General features: G+C 38.8%; 1 protein-coding gene across 4 annotated transcripts in view; it reads left to right on the top strand.

Moving 5' to 3' along the window:
* Window positions 1-2170: 2170 nt before the first annotated feature.
* The window catches only part of ZMYM2 (zinc finger MYM-type containing 2), a 108448-nt gene continuing 88295 nt past the window's right edge, over window positions 2171-22323 (top strand). For 2 of the 4 annotated variants that reach the window (XM_045567693.1, XM_045567692.1), the window contains exons 1-2: window positions 2292-2470; window positions 3573-3641. The gene's annotated coding sequence lies outside the window, so the exon portion shown is untranslated. Of the gene's footprint in view, window positions 2471-3572; window positions 3642-22323 lie in introns of all 4 variants that reach the window. The other 2 variants (XM_045567695.1, XR_006739025.1) reach the window with 2 other exon arrangements.

The raw sequence follows: 22323 nt of genomic DNA, 5'->3' as shown, positions 1-22323 counted from the left end.
AAATAACTTTATTGCTCTTCACAGGTGAATAATATTCCACTGTATGGATATACCACATTTTGTTTAACCATTCATCAGTTGATGGACATTTTGGGTTGTTGGAAATTATTACTAATGGTGTCATGAACATTCATATATTTATTTTTAAAAGTACTTCTATGTAAAATTAAGTATAATTTTTATAGAAATTATGACAGAAACTTTTTTGTGAATAATAAATACTATTGTGATTATTATTGTAGTGAATTAATTATAAAACGATAATCATGCCAGGGAATCAGTAGCAGCATAGAGCTTCCTCCAATTGAATAGCATGTGGCAACCCAATCTATCATTTCAGTTTAAGACGGAGCTTATTTGAAAGTACCTTTACTCAGCTCTTCTAAATATAAGCACAATAAGCTATTGCAATAAGACATGGTAGCAGAAAAGGGATGGTGTAAATTTTCACTGAATTACTACAATTTGGTAACAGAGGATGTTTCTGTTGTGATAGTGACATCAAACATGTTGATATTAAACAGTACGGTGTAATATAAAATCTTACGAAGATATTTTAGTCTACTGAAAAAAGAAAAATGTTAACAATTATGAAATAAAAAGTTTCCTGGAAAATAAGTGGTATTTTTTTCAAAGGCTGGAGCAAATACATGTTGTGAACGTTTTTGTATTAAAAAAAAAGACAGAAGTATATTTAAACATTTAGTCCCAGGTGGAAAGTCTATTTGATTTAATTTTTATTGATAATGAGTGAATGAATCTCAATTTCTACTAGATTATCCTCTGTAAGTGGCATCTATTACAATGTACACATCAGTCTTTACGGAGTCCTTCGTGAATGATTAGCTTCATTAAAAAACTTCATGTTCACCATTGTGTTGAACTTTAAACTGTAACATCACATGTCTATTTATTAATAGGCAGTGGTGTCAGATAATCGTGAAATTGAGACGTCTAAGTCACCCATCCATTTGGGTGGGAAAATAACCCAACACCATCCGTTGTAATCCCACTGACAGCCGCCAGGGCGAGACGAAAGAGGCATCGCTTCATCTTTACGTGGAGTCTTGGAAATCGTTCAGCACCATGACGTCCGCCGAAGACGTAGGTGTAGACTAGGAACAAAAGACGAGGCCCTCGAGGAGGCGGCCTGGGGCGCGCCCTCCCCGGGGCGCAGGGCGCCGTCCGCACCTGGCTCGGCTCCCGGGCGCGGGGCCTCTCCCCGCGGGGGCCGCCCCGGGTGGGCGAAGCGATGGAGCGGGCTGTAGAGCGGAGCCTCCATCAACCGTTGAGGACCAGGAGCCCGTGGCGGGCGGTGGAGAGGCCGGGGGAGGCTGGGGCAGGGCAAGCGCCCGGGGCTGCGAACGGGAAGGACGGCGGCGCCGCGGGGCGCCCCGGTCCCTCCAACGGGCGGGAGCCCAGCTCCGGGGGAGCCCGCAGCTCCCTCCATCTTGGTTGTGGAGGCGGGGAGCGGCGTCTGGGGCTCCCCACCGTCGCGCCTGTCCCCCGCGGCCCGGCGGACGCAGACGCCGGAAGCTGGGGCCGTTCCCTCGGCCGAATGGCAGAGCCCAGTCGGGGCTTCTCGGGGACGAGTCTCCTGGCCCCACGGGGTTTGGTTTTGAATGGGTCCCAAGTTCCCACAGCAGTTCCGACAAAATGGAGGACGTTGTCTCCTCCTGCTGCAGCCATGACGGGAGGTGGGGGGGACTATTCCCCACGGGGGCGCGGCGAGGCTGGAAGTGCCTCCACCGCCCTCAGAGCGCCCGAGGGTCCCACTTCACCCGCGGCCCCGACTGCCCACTGGGCCCCGTTCCAGCCCCTCCCCGGTCTCGGCCCTCGCGGGGGGCTTCAAACAACTGGACAGGGAGGGCGTTGGGGCATCGAGGCCGCGCCTCTCCTCGGGCAGAGTCGTGGGGAGCCGCTGCAGCGGCCTGTGCGCCCAGGCCCGGGCGAGGGCAGGCGGCCCCGCCCCAGTATCTCGCGCTGTCCCGGGCCCGTAGAGCCCCCTGCCCCAGGGGCCGAGCGGAGGCCGGAGCGGTGGGCCCCGAAACTCGGGCTCCTGACCCCGGCGGACCCGGCGGGTTGGGGCGGGGGATCAGCGGGGAGGGGATGCGGCCGGGAGCCCAGGGCCGGCGGAGGGGGGAGTGGAACGGCAGGGCCGGGGGTGTGGCCCGCCCTGACGGACAGCCCCGCGGACCACCCTACCAAGGGGGGTCCTGAAAGAAGGCCGACGCAGCCAATGGACGTGCCCGAGGCACCTCGGCCCGCCTTCCCCGCCTGCCAATGAGCGCGCGGAGGGCGGGGTCTCCTCGGGCTCGGCCGCGCCGCCGCCGCCTCCTCCGCCGCTGCCTCCTCCTCCTCCTCCTCAGCGCTAAAGCCGGGACTGGACCGAGCGGAGTTGTGCGTGTCGCCGAAGGGGGGTGGGTCGGGGGAGGGGAGGTTCGTTCCGCGGAGCCGCAGCCAGAACCGGGTGAGGCTTATCCCCGCTGTCTTTCCAGTCCAGGGCCGCCGAGAGTGGGGGTGGCTGGGAGCAGCGCAGCCTCTGGAGGAGGAGGCGGAGGCGGAGGCGACTGGGGAGGCGGAGATGGGTGAGGGCAGCCTCCGGAGCCTCCCACCGACCCGGGATTAATACCCCGCGGCGCGGCCGCCGTCGCCGCTGCCGCGTCGGGGCCTCGGGGGCTGCTCTGGGCTGCGCTCATGTCACAGGCGCCTTCGCGTGCGGCCCGAAGGGCTGCAAGAGTGCGGGCGAGGCCGGGAGGGCTGGGTGAGGCGGGCCCCCGAGGCGAGGGTCGCCGGGGGCCGGCGGGGCGCGGGGGCCGGCCGGCCGGGGGAGGTCGCGGGGCATTTTCCTTTCTCTCCTGCGGGGGTGTGGGGGGGAGGGGCGCCCCGGTCGGCTCTCGCGCTCTCGGGGCTGCGCTCCCACCTTGTCCGCCGGAGCCGAGGTCCCCAAGTTTTTCGGGGTGAGGGTTGCTGCCTCTGCCCGGCCAGGTCCCCTTCTTCGCTCTTCTCTTCCCCCGCGCAGCGCTGCGCGGCTCTTGCTCCTCACGTATTGTTTGGCTGGGTCTCTAATGGCGGACGGGGAGGCAGCGCTGCCGGTCGCCGACTGCGGGGGGGGGGGCAAACCTCGGGCCCAGGGCAACTGCTTGGGGCAAATATGGACGGTATCGGCCCAGCGGTGACGTGAGCCGCCCCTTACCTCTGAATTGGTGCTGAGAGTGACGGGGATGACGCTGGGTGGGTAAATTTAGGAGGGAATACAAATCCCTTGCTGGCGTCGAGGCAACGTTTGCCCTTCCCCCCCTCCGTTCCCGGGAGCAGGCTTGGTGCCCTCAGGCCCCTCTCCCTTCCAGATTTTGCTTTTCACCTGGGTTTTGGCCCCAAATATATGTTTTGCGCTGTTTTGCTCCACTTACGCAGGAGGGGGCTGTTGTGCGCATGGTGGGGTAATAATAGAAGGACCGAACCTCCTTGACCTCTCACTCCCTTCTCTGCCTCCTTCTGGTGGAAAGGGTTTGGTTCTCCCACCAGCTTGGGTTTTCTTGATCCATTTTTCATTTTTCCTCTTATCCCAGGACCAGGAATTGCCTTCAACCCCATCTGGTGCGTCTTTGGCAGAAAGTGAGGAGGAAAACACCCCCGTTGTGAGTCCTTTGCTCCTAATTTTTTGCTAATAGAGGACATTGTCAGGTTGTAGGGGTTCAGCCTTGGGACTTGGCCCTCCCCGTTGTTCTGAGGGGGAGGATCTTTCCCTTGGGTGGCAGCTGCCCCCAGGGCGAAGCCTGGGTAATGGTTGGTGAGGCAGCTGGGAGTGGGCGCTGCTGTTTCCACCGCTGCAGACATCGCTCCTGCTGCTGCAATACCAACCTCAGCAACCAGACGACGGGCTTCTGCAGCTGCTCACGTTACCGGAGAGGAGGGGTGGTGGGAAGGAGGGCATATTTCTGGTGCCCTCTAGAGTTCCCAAGTGGGAATTAAAGTTATTTCGTTTTAAAATCTATGCATGCAACCATCTTTAATTTTTTCTTCCTTAACAATGGATAATTGATTGAAGTGATTGGAAACATAGAACCCTTTACTTTTTTGTTTATGTCTAATCTAAAACACAAATCTGGACTCTTCTTATAGTTCATGAGTTGCTAGGCCTTTTTCATGTCTTTGCTTAGGAAGGGGATGGAGTCCTCCGCCGGTACTATCTTAGTTCACCAACTAGTATGCTGATCAGACCAGTGTACTGCTCTAGTTACTCTTTTAGTCTCCCATCTTCCATGTTGATCAGTCTCTACCTAAGATCATTCTTGAATGTGTTACATGAGAATTGTCATTTAACACTTGAAATTTATTTGGTTTCAAGGCAGTCTTGTAATGTGTTAGAAAGTGAGATAAAGATAACCAGTCCAATTTCCCTTCAATTGAAACTGGTTACAAGATATCAGTGAAGTCAGTGCTGTGGACACACCATATCTCTTCAGCCCATTGATAGTTGATATTGTAATTTGTAGATCTCTGTCAGAGGAGGGTCTTAAGTGTAGTAGCTTATGTTTTAAGTATTAAGTCCATATGGGTCAAAAGGTAGTTCATTAATGATAAGGATTTGTTGAGTATGGATTGTGAAGGATGAAGTGAGAATGGGAACATTATTAAATACACACCATTCTAGGCGCAGTGCAGGATACTTTAATGTAGTAGTTCCTTTAATAATAGCAAGTAGTCTACAGGATAATAAAAATAGCATGTGTTGAACCCTTACTGTATGCCAGCCTAATTCTGAGTTTAAAAAAAATGCTTGTTATGGAATCTTTAAATTTCATGACTAAGGATAGTTTACTGAACCTTGATGTACCCATCATTTACATTCTAAAATTATCAATACATGTCCAAACTAATTTTTAACATGTGTTAAGTAATTTGATCCCATGGAAATCCAGTGATGTAGATACTGTTTTTTATTCCTGATTTGTAGAAGAGGAAACAGGCATAGGAAGATACCCAGCTAGTAGTATTTGGTAAAGCAAGGATTTGAACTTAAGCGGTTTGATTACAGAGCCCAAGTTCAGCAGCTAGGCTATTCTGCTTTAAAGTACATAATATATCATTTTACAAATCTAGAAATTGAGACAGTGGAAAACATCTAAGATTAGAGTCTTAGCCTGTGCTCTTTTCCTGCTTAGAGAACAGTTTGTAAAGAAATGGAAAATGCTTTTACCGTATTGAGTACCCCCACCTTTTTTTTAAGTGAGAGAACCACAGTTATCAATTAGATTTTTATACTGCCTTGTTTCAAAACTGATAGTGTCTGTTTGGAGCAGAATTAACATACTCTCTTTTTCAATGTGTCTATACAATTAATAGTCTAATTGTTTACTACATACTGTAACTTAAATGAATATCACTTCTCTAGTGAGGTTAAAGCTTTCTTCAGGCATTATATCATTCAAATATAATGCATCAAGGATCATCACGTATTTTCACAAAAGATTTACTTTTCTAAGATTTTTTTTCTTTGTTCTTGTGATGTTGAAAGGGAAGCTTGGTAATTGATTACATTTAGTAGATATTTGCAGATGAGGAACATAAAAAAATGTGCAATCAGGACTTTTATGTAATGTCAACACATGTATACTAATGGAAAGCAGTGGTTCTTTTAAATAATACCAACATGTGTTATTTTGCTTAGTGATTTAGCTCAGAATTAAAAATTTCTTTACTCAAAAACACCAACTAGTGGTGCTATAATGTGCTAGATAGCAAGAAGAAGAAAACCTGACACTTTTTAATTGACCTTGACTAAATAAATTCTTTTATTATATAATACTGACATTTATAAGTGCATTTAGATGTATTTATGAAGTACTTTGACAGTTGAAAATACTTTGCATATTTATGGTATCTTTCTAGTGCACCCTTAATAGTATGTACTTCCTCCCACCTATACTTTTAAACTTTTGGGGGAAAGATAAAAGGTAGTCCTTACTTTCCTGTGTTCTAGTTTTATGTAACCATGGGCTAGGTAGGCTTTTGTACCTCATGTGAGTCAACCGGGAATCACTCAGGTATCACACAGATGCTAACACATGAGTGTTTCAGATTTTTGTGTGGATATGGAGCTTGTCATACCATCTTTGTACAACAGTGTTCATATTTTAAAGGTTTCATTGTATTTTGCCCTTATTTGAGGTACAAAAGTGCACAAACTTAATGCATTTGAGACAAAGTGAATCTTTGTCGTTAGATACTGTGGTATTACTGTGATGGGAAGAATATGTATGAAATGCTGGAACTCTATCTTTGTTGTCAAAAGGTGTGATATAATCAGAGATTTTATATTTTCTGTTTTTCTAAGCATTACTATCTGTCTCCATCCCATTTGACAGTATTATTAACATATATCTCATTAAATGACATTTATTCAACTTGCATTTTTTTTTTTTTGAGGGAATGCAAGGAGAGCTCAAACTCGAGTGTGTTTTTCTCAAAACACTTGGATTCTCAAACAGTATTTTATGTAGGGCATTTCAAATTAGGAAAGAAATAGATTGGACTCCATGCATATTCCTTTTTTAAAATTTCAGTTGGTTAATTTTCTTATATTCTTGTCAGAGCATAAAATTAGAATTTTTAAGTTAAACAGCACTTTGGAAGTATTCAGATCTAAAAGTTCTTATGCAGAACTCTAATATGTAAGACTTACAAAGTTGTCACTGAGAAAAATTGCTGTTGGATAGATCCATAAATTTGAATACAGGGATTCAGGTAACAATTTCGGCATATTTTTATATTTTATTTTGGTTGTATATCAACAAGTCTGTTTTACATAGTTGGAGTTGCAGATTTTTATGTTTGCAGTCTGTTTTTTAAACAAGTCACTTTGTAATCTTAGATTTCTCTTATTAAAATAGAGAAGAGGATCATCTTCATGGAGGCCAGCACTAAATACTTGGCAACAAGATGTGTTGGTCATCTTAAAGAGTGTTAAAATTTGGATTTTTACAATGCATTTAAACATACCTGTTTTATTGTGTATTTTAAAGTATATTTTTTGGATCAATTTTTACACAATGCTTTAAGCATATCTGTGGAGCTGCAGAATGAATTTTTGTAAATGGTTGAAAAATCTGTTTTGTAGTTTAAAAAACAATGTGCAGAGGTTAGCAAAATCACTTGATATAATGAGTATTTTGGGATTTATTCTATTTTTAATTTTATAACAGCCCATTGAAAATTAGAAGTAATGAACTTTAGGAAAATTTAATGGTGTTTAATTTTAAAGAAGGATTTTAACTGGGTTTTATTTTTACTGGTTTGATTAATGTTCTATAAGTATTCATGTTTGCTATTTCAATAAGTGATTTGAGAGTAAACTTTGTATATTAGGAGAAATAGGTAATGAATGTTTATTATGTCTGGTTTTTAAAAAAAAAAACTTTTGTACATTTGTTTCAGTAGTACAGGTTATCTTGTTTTTGCTTATTCTTCTTGAAATATTACCAAATTATTGCTAGACAATTTAGACCCATCTCTTTAGTACCAATGGGCTGCCAAGGATCAGGTTTTCTTTCACTCTCCAGAGGGTTCTAGATTTTGTTTTTCTTCTCTAGTGGTCTTAGTGAATTTGAAGATAAAATTTATTTTTGTGAATTTATGAATTAGTCTAAAGAGTTTAAAATTTTTTATTAAATATTTTAAGTTTGATTCTGATTTAGTTAAAATCATTGTAATCTTTCAAAATAGATTTACTAGGAGTAGAATTAATTATTGCAACTTCATATAAAACCATTGGGAAATATCTGTTATAACTTCTGCAGTAAACTTATTTCTAACCATACGTTTAGATTGCATAACAAAAATACTTAAATAGCTATTTTAGTAAAATTTTGATGTACGATTAGAAGTTGTGGACAGAAGAATGTTTATAAGTTGTGACTATCTGACTATAATACAGTGAGACAGATTCTTCAGTCCTTTTACTTAGCAATGCATACATATATTACTTTTTGCTGTATTCACCAAGATACCTTGTCTGGACTTATTAGTAGAAGATTTGGAACTAAAATTTTGGATTGGGGTTACTTAACATTAAAAAAGGACTTTTTCTTGTAATACTGGAACAGTTTTATAATCATTCATTTCAAAGAGGCACATCTTTTGTCTAGGAAGAGTAGTGTTTCTTGGAATATTGAAGTGGATGAGACTACGAATGTTCAGGGTAATTATCAGGGTACTGTAGAAGTCATTTATTCAACAAATTGGACATTATAATACTTACTATAAATCAGGTAGTCACAAAAGATGTATTCTGTTAATAGTGGGCTAGCAGTTTCTTTGGCTCTTTGCTTGGAAGAGCATTTTATCTAAACTTCTGATACTATCCTCCAGGATCCTAACTTGAAATTTGTAAGTTTTTGGTTAGGCCTGGTAATGATCAGATTAGTGAATTGTGTTTCCAGTTCTATAGAACTAAGGAACGATTTGAGTAGAAGTGAAAATGTAGATTAAATGAGATTTTTATTTTATTCTCTTATTTTAGATTTGTACATTTTTACTTCCAAGCTTGTCATATTTTAAGTTACTTTAATTGTGACCCCCAGTGTGGTAGCTGAATTCTTATTTGTTCGTGATTCTATTCTATTTAAGTAATGAAAAAATTTGCCCTTGTTTTAGTTATATAAAATCATAAATTTAACTAGTTTTAGGTTTACAGCTTTGATTACTGTGAATATTGTCTCACTTTCTACTTTTATTTTTGTTTGTTTTAATCTTGTATAGTCCTGTTTCTTATCCAAACAAGTGTTACCTCCTGCTGAGGAAGTCATTTCATTTTGTATCTCCAAACAGTTTTGCATTGCTCATAGAAGAGAAGCTTCTGATTGGGTTATTCTGTCTTCCATGACACAAACTCTGACTTCCTTTATTCCATGTTCTTTCCATATGTATGTCACATTTTTCTATCCTTAATGGCCTTACCTGGCTGTTTTCATTCTGTGTTCCTCTTGGACTTAAGTGTTCATTTGGCTTTCCCTATCTGAACTCTTTTTTTTGCATATTTTAAAAAGACCACATAGTATCCTAAGTCCTATAGTATCCTGTGTTGTAAGTCTAATTATGCTGTGCTTTTGGGGTCACATTTCCAAATTTTAGTAAACTTGTAAATTTGGTGACATCATGTGATATGGGTGTGGATAGAGGTGTGTTGGGGCCTCCTGTGGAAAGGGAACTAACTAGTGAGGACTAAGAATTTGGAAGGATAATAACTTAATTTTTTAGGTTTTCTACCTAAAAGGGCTATTTTTCTCACCTGAATGTTGCCTAGGAGATTTGTAGCATGACATGAATTGGGAATCAGACAGATTCAGGTTTAAATTCGCCCTGCCCGTGAAGGGACTTTTGGAATGATGGAACATTCTAAAACCGGATTGTAGTTGTGGTTGTAGAAGTGTATACATTTACTAAAATTTATCAAACTTTTTACAAAAATAAGTTTTAATGTATGTATATTGTGCCTCAATAAAACTGTTAAAAAACAGTTTCTGTCTAATATTTTCCAATTTGTGATCTCAGGCAAGTCACTTAACCTCTGAGCTGTAGTTTACTCATTTGACTAATGAGTATAGTCATGCCTACTTTCCTGAGATTGCTGAGGCGAGGATTAAGAATAATGTAGGGTATGCTACTGGCCAATAGTAGGTGCTCAGTTAATAGCAACTACAGTTCTTAAGCTTTCTGTCTGTATGGACCAAACATGAATTTGTTACCACCACTGGTATGCTAAACTCACTGTGTGCTTATTTGATAGTGGCTAGAAGGATTTATATCTTCTTTTTCATCAACTTCCTTTTGTTAACTCTTTCATTAGTCTACAAGTATACTAAGTGCTCTATCTCCCAGAATCTCTGCATCCTTTTCAAACTACTATGTATTTCTTCTTTTTCTTGTACTATTTGAAAAGAAAACCACTATTTAATTTGCACTGTCAGTGCTACACCAGATCTGCTTTTTTGAGGTCACTAGTGACTAACTGCCAATCTTTGTTTCTTTTTAGTCTTAATTCTGTAACATTTGAAATTTAATGTTTATTTCTTGAAGCTCTCTGGGACTTACCATGGTCTCATACGTAGGACCATCCCCTTCTCTTCCCCACGTTAGACTGTCAGATGTTGAGACCTTTAAGTGTCCTTATTGCCTAAGATACCATCCTTAGTGCTCTCTTGTTTTGCTTTGCACTTTCACCGTAGTCCATTGTATTAGGGAATTTATTTTTAAGGCAATTTCTTCCTATTCTTTGGGCTACAGCCAGAGCTTTTCCTAAAGCTCAGTTTGATCACATCTCTCATTTTCCAAAATCATGAGGATTTCTGTTGATACGTGAAACAAAATAAAAACTAAGCCTGGACTTTAAAACCTTGGAAAAGGAGAAATCGACTAGGAATCAATCGTGTTATGTGTGATTTTTAGGTAGGTTCTCACTGTTCAGTTTAGAGAGATAGTCATGTAAATGAATAAATATAAACAATGAAGTGTAATAGGCAATATGTAATAAAGAATACTCATAGGCATATCAGAAAGGACAGTTTTAAAAGAATATTTTGGTTATAAAAATAAAACATGCCCTTAAAATCTTTAAGCAGTAAAATATATGACATAGAAAATGAAAGTTCCGCTGTAATCCCATTCCCCTTGAGACCAATACTTAACTTTTTAAGTATATTTTTATGATTGTTTTTCCTGATCATCGTACTAACATTTTGCATAAATACTGGTACTATCAACAATTGACATATTTAACACAGTCTGACATTCTTGTAGTTCCTTCCCTATTCTTACGTTGCAAAAGTCTTTAGCTGGTGGTTTGAATTCCAGTGGTCAGTGTATTAGACCGGGTCACAATTCTTAGTTCCATTTGATTGGGAGATAAGGTGGTGTAATGAGAAGTATGTGGACTCTAAGCTTTGGGTTTGTCACTTAACAGCTATGTGCTGCAGGAAATTTACTTGATTATACAGAATGATATCCCATCTGCAAAATGGGATAATAATATATTTATGATCTATTATAAGATAGATCGGTTATAAGATAGATATAAGGCCGGGCGCGGTGGCTCACGCCTGTAATCCTAGCACTCTGGGAGGCCGAGGGGGGTGGATTGCTCGAGGTCAGGAGTTCGAGACCAGCCTGAGCAAGAGCAAGACCCCCGTCTCTACTAAAAATAGAAAGAAATTAGCTGGACAACTAAAAATATATATAGAAAAAAAAAATTAGCCAGGCATGGTGGCGCATGCCTGTAGTCCCAGCTACTCGGGAGGCTGAGGCAGGAGGATCGCTTGAGCCTAAGAGTTTGAGGTTGCTGTGAGCTAGGCTGATAGCACGGCACTCTAGCCCGGGCAACAGAGCGAGACTCTGTCTCAAAAAAAAAGAAAAAAGACAGATTTCAAGGTAGTTGTGATGAGAGTTGTATCAAGTATGTTTTATAATTGGTAGTTTTTATCATATGAGATGTGTGAGGAGATTCAGAAACAATAGAACTCAGGCATGAAGGGATTTAAAAAAAGAAAGTGAAATAAGACTTGAGTGCCTTTGCTTTGGGCTCATTTAAAAGAGATTTAAATATTTACTAGATAATGTAAAAAATAAAAACTACATTGAATTGTGCATGATAGGATTTTCTGTTTACTTTCTGAAATTTGTTTATTAATGGAGAGAACAGATTTTCTTTGGTATACTCCATATTCTATTTGTATTCCTTCGATTTTTAAAAGCAATCAGTGAATCATCTGAAGAGTATATCTCAAGGAAAAAATGTTGGTAAAAATTGTCATGAGTTTTGAATCTTATGGAACAGAAGCAATAGATTTTTATTTAATAGTAATTGGTATTGGAGAAATTGGTTCTTAGTACTTGAAGTGTAGCCTTTTTGAATCTCTGGTCTCATTTGCTTATTGATGCAAGTATTGTTGTTTCTTTAGGTCAGATGAGGTCTTAATTGTGGAACATTTGAAGTCACATAAAGAAGGTAATTTTTTTCAAAGCCCTCTACTCCATCATGTGTAAACATTATGGAAAATTGGTTATCAAAAACAGTCATTACACCAGATCATAGATTTGGAATACCGTTTCCAAATCAACATGTAGTTGAAGTTTAGTTATGTTATTGTATTTTTAAAACTATGCTTGGAGAAAGAAGTGTGGGTTTATTTAACAACTTTGGTTAAGGGGAACATAGGGATAGGATATGATAACGTTTTATAAGGGACTAAGATCAGGTCATGTCAATTTACTGTAATTATGTAGATGAATAGAGAAGTGATAAAAAATCATGACCAAAGACATCAGGCAGAGATATTTTTATTTTAGCTTGTTGAATCTTTTGAGGAAGTTATTCTAATTTCCTGTTTTATAACAACGAAACTGAGGCTCAGGGGTGAAGAAGTGATACACAGGAAGGGAAAGAGCCAGAATTCAGTGGGGTTAGGGAAGAGTAAAAAAAAAAAAAAAAAAAAATACGTCCAAACCAACCCCAAAATGCAGAATGGTTATTTGTTATCTCTCTTTATTAAAGAAAGGTATTCATTCAGTAAATTATTGGCTAGGTACTGTGTTAAGTTCAGGGGATAAAGTGAGAGGCAATAAGAACATAGGTCTTTGCCCTCATGGAGCATGTAGTCTAATGGATTACAAATAAATAAGTAAGCATACTTAACAATTGGATAAATACAGCTGAGGAAGTGTGTATGATGATCTGAGAGTGTAACAAGGGAGACCTGATTTAGACCAGCAATGAATTAGTGGAGTGTTTGACACAGAAGGACCTTTGAGAGAGTGACATTTAAGCTCAGACTAGAAAGAGAAGTGCAGAAAGGAGTCTTTTAGGCAGAGGAAGATCCTGAGATGAGGAGCTTCGATGAACCAAAAGAAGGCTTAGTTTAGCTGAAGCTTAATGAGCAAGGTGGGTGGGGAAGAGTAGGGCTGAAAGTGAGCCTGGATTATAGGCAGCAATCTTACAAGTCAGGGAAAGAATTGTACGTTTTTTCTTAAGTATACTGAAAAGCCATGTAAGAAGTGAATAGTGTAGTTTGATTTAATTTTTAAAAACATCTTTGGATATTCTGGGGAATATAGTAGGTAATGTCAGCAGAAAAATGAAATAATGGACTGTAAGTGCTAGAGAGTTACCAACAGAGATGGGTGAAAGTGGATATTTTTAAGGTTTATTGTGGAAGTAGGATAGGACTCAGTGATAGCAGGCTGTAGGTGAAGAAAAAAGAAATTAAGAATGACTTCCAGATTTCTGGTATGAGTAGCTAGACTTCCTGAAATGGCAACAACTGCAAGAAGTGCAGATACAGGAGGAAAGAGCAAGTTAAAAAAAGTTGATTTTTTATTTTATTTTATTTTTTTGAGACAGGGTCTTGCTCTGTCACCTGGGGTAGAGTGCAGTGGTGTTACCATAACTCACTACAACCTCCAACTCCTGGGCTCAGGCAATCCTCCTGCCTCAGCCTCTCCAGTAGCTGGAACTACAGGTGTGTGCCACCATGCCCAGCTAATTTTTTTAGTTTTTGTAGAGACAGGTCTCTCTCTTGCTCAGGCTGGTCTCAAACTCCTGGCCTTGAGCGATCCTCCCACCTTGACCTCCCAAAGTGCTAGGATTACAGGTGTGAACCACCACGCCTGCCACTGTGAAACATCTTGATTGAGATAGATTAAGGAGTCTGGGGTACTAAGCTATTATTTAAAATAATGTTAGTGGATGAGATCCCTAAAGAAAGTTAAAATTACTTGAAAGTACCTTGTAGTTATATTTTGGTTCTATTAGAGAGAAGGTATTATTTCTTAGCCCTAGAGAGTATGCACCCTAGAGATACCTGAATGAATTAATTGATTATTCATTTATTTATTATATCAAAAGGGATTTTTTAGACTCTGTCATAACCCTTGAATAGATTTTTAGTGGCTGAGTACATGAATTAAATGATTCCTATCAGCTTTTAAAGCCAGAGTAGTATTGTTTTAGATATCTGATAAAGATAGGTTAAAAAGATTTTGTGGCTAGATTGTAAGCAACATGAAAGCATAATATATATGTTAGGTCATCTGTCATTGATTCCTGGTGTCTTTCCCCACTTCTTAGGATTATCAATTTAGTGTGTGTTACTCCAGACCCGTTTCTGGGCTTATACTAACATGTACCCATAAGAATCATATAGTAATCTTGTGTGTGCGTTTTAAAAATGTATACTATATCTTTCTGCAACTTCTTTTTTTCACTTAGTGGGTTGTATCTTAGAAAACTTTTGGAGTTAGTACCGAAGGATCTTTTTTAACTGTCCTGTAGGATTTTATAGCATGGATTTAATATAGTTTAGATATTCTATTTGGTGGACATTTAGTCTATTCCCAATTTTTTGTTATAGATAATGCTGCCAAGAATATACTTGTAGTTTCTTTGCATTCATATGTATTTTCTGTAGGGAAGAGTCTGAGAATAGGAATTGCTGAGTCAGTGTATGCATAGTATATATTTTGATAGATACTGCCAAATTGCCCTCTACTGTTTCACTATACTGACTGCATTTCTATCAGTTTCTCTACGTTCTTTTCACCATTGGGAAAGCTATTATCTAATAGCTAAATTTTTCTCAGTGTTTTTTCTAAAGTATAGATACCAATTCTTTTCAATTTGCATATTTAAAATCTTATTTATGGCTTCTGCTATGTAAACATTTTTAATGTAATGGGAATCCATTTCATTATTGCTAGAAATAGGGATATCTGTAACAGTAAATATACAAGACTTTTACGAAGAAAACTGTAAAATAGTACCATAAGATATACGAGAAAACCTAAGTGGAAATATATGCATATGTTGGAATGGGAAGAATTCAATAATTTAATCTGTAAATTTAATGAAACCCTAATCCCAGTATATGCATATAGTACCAGCTTTAAAAGGTAAAAGAGAGGAAACAAGAAAGACTCACTCTTCCCTTTGATTCATCCAGAAAATTTTCTTCCCTAGAGGCAAACCACTGTTGTCATTTTCTTAGGTATGTATCCATAGATATTGTGTGTGTGTGTGTGTGTGTGTGCGCGCGCGTGCGTGCAGTGTCCTGCACCTCATTGTTTGCTCTTAATTTATATGTGAGGTTGTTCATTATCAGCATGTAAGTACATTTAGAGTTGCTCCGTGTTTCCAAGGTTGCTTAGTATTTCATTGTATGTGTTTGTCATTATTAATTTTACCATATATCTTTTGCTTTTAACCATGAATATCCTTCTATATCTTGTTCTTTAGAATATGAAATAATATATTAATATTTGTAGGATAGATGCCTAGAAGTGGAATTGCTTGGTCAGGGAAATATTTTTTTGAGTTGCCCTCAATAGAGGTTGCACCAATTTACAGTATGGGATTCTTATTACGTAGGACATTGTTAAACCTTTTGATCTTTGTCAGTATAAGAGAAAATTGGTGACCCTTTAGACTTTAAATTTATATTTTTCTTAATTTGTATTTTATATATATATATATATATATATATATATTTTTTTTTTTTTTTTTGAGACAGAGTCTTGCTCTGTTGCCCGGGCTAGAGTGAGTGCCGTGGCGTCAGCCTAGCTCACAGCAACCTCAAACTTCTGGGCTTAAGCAATCCTACTGCCTCAGCCTCCCGAGTAGCTGGGACTACAGGCATGTGCCACCATGCCCGGCTAATTTTTTGTATATATATTTTTAGTTGTCCAGATAATTTTTATTTCTATTTTTAGTAGAGACGGGGTCTCGCTCAGGCTGGTCTTGAACTCCTGACCTCGAGCGATCCACCCGCCTCGGCCTCCCAGAGTGCTAGGATTACAGGCGTGAGCCACCGCACCCGGCCTGTATTATATATTTTTAAGAGCCATATTTCCTTTTCTTGGGAACTATGTTCTTTTTTTGTCCTTTATTCTATTTGATTGTTGATTTATCTACTTGATTGTAGGGGCTCTGTGTCTTCAATTTTTAAGGATATGAGTTGCAATTTTTTTTTCATTGTTTATCATTGTGTTTTTGGTATTTTTTTTCCCTATACAGCATCATCTATTTTTTTATTTTCTAAAAAAAAAATGTTAAATATAATAACAAAATTGGCCATTTTTAAGTGTACACAATTTCATGGCATTAAGTACACTCACAGTGTTTTGCAGAAATCACCATTATCCATTTCCAGGACATTTTCATCATCACAGAAGCTCTGTACTCATAAAACAAAGCCAGTCTCTACTCCCCCATCCTACCTTCTGTCTTTATGAATTTGCCTGTTACATATAAGTACCTCATAAGTGGAATCACAGTATTTGTCCTTTTGTGTTTGGCTTATTTCACTTAGCATAATGTTTTCAAGGTTCACCTATGCTGTAGTATGTATCAGAATTTCATTCATTGTTAATGCTGAGAAATATTCTATTGTATATGTATAACAATTTTTTTTTGTTTACCATTCATTAGTTGATGGACACTTACATGGTTTCTATCTTTTGGCCATTGTGAAAAATGCTGCTATGATATGTGAGTCCTTGCTTTCTATTCTATTGGGTGTATGCCTCACAGTGAAGTGGATGGGTCATATGTTAATTCTATGTATGACTTTTTGAGGAACTGTCAAACTGTTTTCCACAGTGCTGTACCATTTTACATTCTCACCAGCAATGCACAGGGTTCCAATTTCTGGAGATCCTTGTTGGCACCTATTTTCTTTATTTTTTCCCTTAATATCTATTCTAATGGGTATACAGTGGTATTTCGTTTTTCCTTTATTTTTTTATTTTTAATTGTGTTGAAAAAAACATATAAACATATTTACCATCTTAAGCACTTCTAAGTGTACAGCTCAGTAGTAAGTATATTCACATTGTCATGCAACAGATGTCCAGAAATTTTTCATTTTGCAAAACCCAAACTCTGCCTATTAAACAATTCCCCCTCACCCCCTAGTAACTACCATTTTACTTCCTTTGTATCTATGTTTCTATGAATTTGACTACTTTAGATACCTCATATAAGTGGAGCAGTATTTGGCTTTTTGTGACTGGCTTTTTTCATGTAGTATAATGTTCTCACAGTTCTTCTATTAATAAGTTGTAGTATGTGTCAGAATTTTCTTTTTAGGGCTGAATAATATCCCATTGTGTGTGTGTTTGTATATCCATATGTCTGTATATATCTATTAGGTAGGTGGTTTATAGTGTTGTTCAAGTCCCTCCTTTGTCATTACTGATCTTCTGTTTGTTATTCTATCCATTTTTTAAAGTGTTATATTGAAGTCTCCAACTATTACCATAGAACTGTCTATTTCTCCTTTTAATTCTGGTAATTTTTGCTTTTGTCTATTTTGGGGCTCAGTTGTTAGGTGTCTATATGTTTAGAATTGCTGTGTCTTCTTGCTGGAATGAACCTTTTGTCAATATATAATTTCTTTGTCTCTTGTAACTTTGACTTAAAGTTAATTTTGTCTGATAGTAGTATAGCCACTCTAATTGGTTAATATTTCCATATAATTTCTTTTCCATCCTTGTATGCTCAACCACTTTGTCTTTGTATCTAAAGTGAGTCTCTTGTAGACAGTACATAGATGGATCTTGTTTTTTAAATTCAAACTGCTAATCCCTTTCTTATAATTGAACAATTTAATCCATTTATATTTAAGGTAATTGATAAGAGAATTAATTCTGCTATTTGTTTTCTGTATGTCTCATATGTTTTTCCATTTCCTCTATTATTGCCTTTTGTGTTAAGTTTTTTTCTAGTATACCATCTTGATTCTTGTTTTCCCTTTTCTGTATATTTTAAAATTATTTTCTTGGAAGTTACCTTGGGGCTTAAAATGGTTATCTTGGATTTATAACAACATATTGCAAATAATTTAGTTTCAACATTATAGAAACGCTCTACTCTATACATCTATGACCTTTTCCTTTGTATTATTGTCACAGAGTACATCTTTATACATTGTGTGCTTATTAATATCAATTTATAATGATCATTTTATGCCTTTGTCTTTTAAATTATAAGAAAAAAGTAATTACAAACCTAAAGTACATTAACACTGGCTTTTCAGTTACCGTTGTAGTTACTTTCACTTGTATTCTTTATTTCTTCTTATGATATTGAGTTACTGTCTAGGGTATTTTCATTTTTGCTTGAAGGACTGTCTTTAGCATTTCACGTTGGGCAAGTCTGCAAGAAATGAACTTCTGTTTTTGCTTATCTGGAAATGTCTTAATTTCTCCTTATTTTTTGAGAAATTTTTGCTGGCTATAAAATTCTTGGTTGACAGATTTTTTTTTTTCTTTTAGTAAGTGCTAAGAGCACTGGCTGCTGGCTTCTTTAGTTACTGATGGGAAATAAGCTGGTAATCTGAATAATCTTATTGAGGATCCCTTGTAAATGATGAATCACTTCTCTTGCTGCTTTCAAAATTCCTGCTATCTTTGGGGTCCACAGTGTGTCTTGATACAAATATCTTTGAGTTTATCCTGATTTTGGAGTTCATGGAGCTTCTTGGATGTGTATATATATCTTCATATTTGGGAAGGTTTTGGCCACTTTTGTTCAAATGATTTGGTAACTTAGTCTTTATAATAGTTTGCTTATTTTTACTTGTTAAGGGATAGAGCCATTCAATGTTACTTTTTTAAAACATTTTTTAATGCACAGTTTATTTATTTTTATTTTTTTATTTTTGGAGATAGGATCTTGCTCTGTTGCCGAAGCTAGAGTGCAGTGGGGTCATCATAGCTCACTTACAAGCAACTCCTGGGCTCAAATGATCCTCCTGCCTCAGCCTCCTGAGTTACTGGGACTATAGGTGTGTACCATCATGCCTAGCTAAATTTTCTATTTTTGTAGAGATGGGGTCTTGCTGTATTGCTCAGGCTGGTCTGAAACTTCTGGCCTCAAGTGATCCTTCTGCCTCGGCTTCCCAAAGTGCTAGGATTTTGAGCCACCATGCCCGACCCTTTTTGCACAGTTTATATCTTATTGTTTGTGGTCTCTGACACTTCTGTTATTATTATGGTGAGGTAGTGGTCTGTTGAAGATTTCCTTAAATGTCTGGAAGAAAAAAATGAAAAAAAGGATCATATCTCATTAAATCTTCTGATAGATGCCTCAGGGAAAGCTGTTGCTGTTGTCCAGAAGGCTGAAACTAAAAGTATCACCTGCTCCAGACCAACCCAAACACATAATCCCAAATTTTGATAAAACTTCCGGCCGGGCGCAGTGGCTCACACCTATATTCCTAGCACTCTGGGAGGCTGAGGCGGGTGGATCGCTTGAGGTCAGGAGTTCGAGACCAGCCTGAGCAAGAGTGAAACCCGGTCTCTACTAAAAATAGAAAGAAATTATCTGGCCAACTAAAATATATATATAAAAAAAAAAATTAGCCAGGCATGGTGGCGCATGCCTGTAGTCCCAGCTACTCGGGAGGCTGAGGCAGGAGGATTGCAGGAGGATTGCTTGAGCCCAGGAGTTTGAGGTTGCTGTGAGCTAGGCTGATGCCACGGCACTCACTCTAGCCCGGGCAACAGAGGGAGACTCTGTCTCAAAAACAAACAAACAAACAAACAAAAAAAACTTCCTCACTGCCAGCCCTGTGCCCAGCTAGCTGCTCTGGGAATGTAGTATGCTATCCCCACAGCTGAGTTGGGATTTGGAATGGGTGATGGTGGCTAGTTTGAGCTATTCACTTATGAATGATCATTTTTGCCTTAAGTCTGTCTTCATCTGTTTTTTATGTCAGATTTACAAGGACCTTGCAACTCCAAAATTAGTAAAAATAAAAAATTTTCAATATTTTATACATTTTCACATTAAAATTTTTAATACTGGAATTTCTTTTGGTGTGAGACAGGGATTCAAATAATATTTCTCAGTTGCTTTCTAGTTGTTTCATACTATTTTACTGAAAAATTCGTATCCCTTATTGAAATCTTCATTGTATACTAAATTTCTTGATCTATTGGATCAATTTTAGACTCTCTTTTCTGTTTGTCTGGCTGTTCTTATTCTGTACCATACTGTCTTATTTATTTATTAATGAATGAATGAATGACAAGGTCTTGCTCTGTCGCCTGGGCTGGAGTGCAGTGATGTCCCAGCTCACTGCAGTTTACAACTCCTGGGTTCAAGGGTTCCTCCTGCCACAGCCTCCCTAGTAGCTGGGACTAGAGGCGTGTGCCACCATGCCTGGCTCGTTTTTTAATTTTTTGTAGAGACGAGGTCTCACCATTTTGCTGCCCAGGCTGGTTTCGAGCTCCTGGCCTTAAGTGATACTCCTCCCAAAGTACTGGAATTACAGGCATGAGCCTTTGTATCTTTTCTCAGCTGTCAGGTAATCCTTGGGTGGCTGTTCATGATTAAGATGATTGTCTAAAAGTTGTTTGGATATGTTCAGCCCTTGGCAATCAAGGTACTGTTGGTGTCACACTCTACTATGGATGATCTGGGTGGGTGTTTGTTGGGAAATCCCCATTGTTGGTATCTTTAAGTCTTTCTTTTTAATGAAATCATGTTTCCTAGAAAAAGTGCTCCGTTCCTTGAGAGGAGAGATATGTGACCTGGGATTTAAGGTGAGGGTTAAGTCTCAACATCAGCATTAAGTATGTATAGGTTTATTTTATACCTCAGATTCAGATGAAGTAAGGTGCTTGACCTTAAATTGTGCCTGGCATCCTCCTGTCTAATGTCAGTCTTGTACTTTTTCTGCAGATTAAACCTCTAGCCTTATTTGGATGGGAAAGGAAGTATAGGTATCTAACTGCTCAAGTAGATTTCATTCAGTTCTCTTAGTTAAGCTATCGCACATATACTATCCCCTTTGCAGAAAAGGTGGTGTGGTTCTGTTGGTTCCTGAACCTTTTGAGGATTCTATTTTGAGCTGTTACCTCATTCCTCTGAAAATTGTATTGATGAGAATGCTTCCTACTTTATGACAGGTGAATGTTAACTACAAGTTCAATTTAATTTGTAATTTGTTCATTTCAGAACTTTCTTTAGTGTGGGTTCAGTATTTAACCTTTTAAAGGCCTGTTAGGTCAGTTACAGCTAATACATGCTTACTTGCGTTTCCTCTTCCAAAATTTTGGTGCTCTTGAATTCTGCCCTATTTCCCTTCATTGTAGGGCTATCTTTCTTTCTTTCTTCTTCTTTTTTTTTTAATTTCCTTAATGTAGTTTTAGTTGATCTTTGGATGGGAGCAAAATTGTATCTGTCTTCAATTGTAATCCAGTTGACTAATTTCTACATTTTAATTTGTTACCAGTAACTTTACTAAGTTATCTCACTATTTGTATTAGTTTTTCACTTAAATATTTTGGGTGAAGATTTGTATTTGGGTGAAGATTAGTTTTTCACTTAAATATTTTGGGTGAATATTTTGAGGTAAAGAATCATATTATATAATGATATTTTTCCTTTCAAATTTTTATATTTATTTCTTTTTTGTATAATTGTGTTGGCTAGGATTTTCAGAATAGTGCTGTATGGTAGTAAAAAAAAGAATGTCCTTGTCTGATTCTTGATGTTAATATTAATGCTTTTAACATTTCCCTTTAAGTTTTTATTTTATTTATTTATTTTTTTGAGACAGAGTCTCACTCTGTTGCCCAGGCTAGAGTGCTGTGGTGTCAGCCTAGCTCACAGCAACCTCAAACTCCTGGGGGCAAGCCATCCTCCTGCCTCAGCCTCCTGAGTAGCTGGGACTACAGGCAGGCACCACCATGCCTGGCTAATTTTTCTATATATATTTTTAGCTGTCCAAATCATTTCTTTCTATTTTTGGTAGAGGTGGGGGTCTCCCTCTTGCTCAGGCTGGTCTCAAACTCCTGAGCTCAAACAATCCACCCGCCTCGGCCTCTCAGAGTGCTAGGATTACAGGCGTGAGCCACCGCGCCCGGCCTTCCCTTTAAGTTTGATGTATTTTGGTTTGATATTTTTTATAAATATTTATAAATAAATCCATCTATTCCTATTTTACTAGGAATTTTTATTCTTAAAATTTTAAATTTGTCATATTGCCTTAGAACTATTACAAGTGCCATGAACACTAATACCCTTTGCTGTAGAGAAGAATTCACCTTAGCTTTCTTTGTAATTCTTTTGGTACCTGGAAAGCTTTTAAGTGAGAGAATGATGAATGTTTTTGTTGAAGCACTTCAATTTGCTTCCTTTGTGATTTTATTTTTTGAAGCCTCATCACCTTTTTTCAGCAAGTATTGATATTTTCTTATATGTTAGTATTTATGTTTTAACTATCACCTTTTCATTGTTTTTTCATGAGAGCATCAACTATTGTG

This window comes from Lemur catta, chromosome 13 (assembly GCF_020740605.2).
Source record: "Lemur catta isolate mLemCat1 chromosome 13, mLemCat1.pri, whole genome shotgun sequence".
Classification (NCBI taxonomy): domain Eukaryota; kingdom Metazoa; phylum Chordata; class Mammalia; order Primates; family Lemuridae; genus Lemur; species Lemur catta.
Note: the sequence above shows the minus strand (reverse complement) of the source record. Positions and strands in the feature narration are given on the sequence as shown.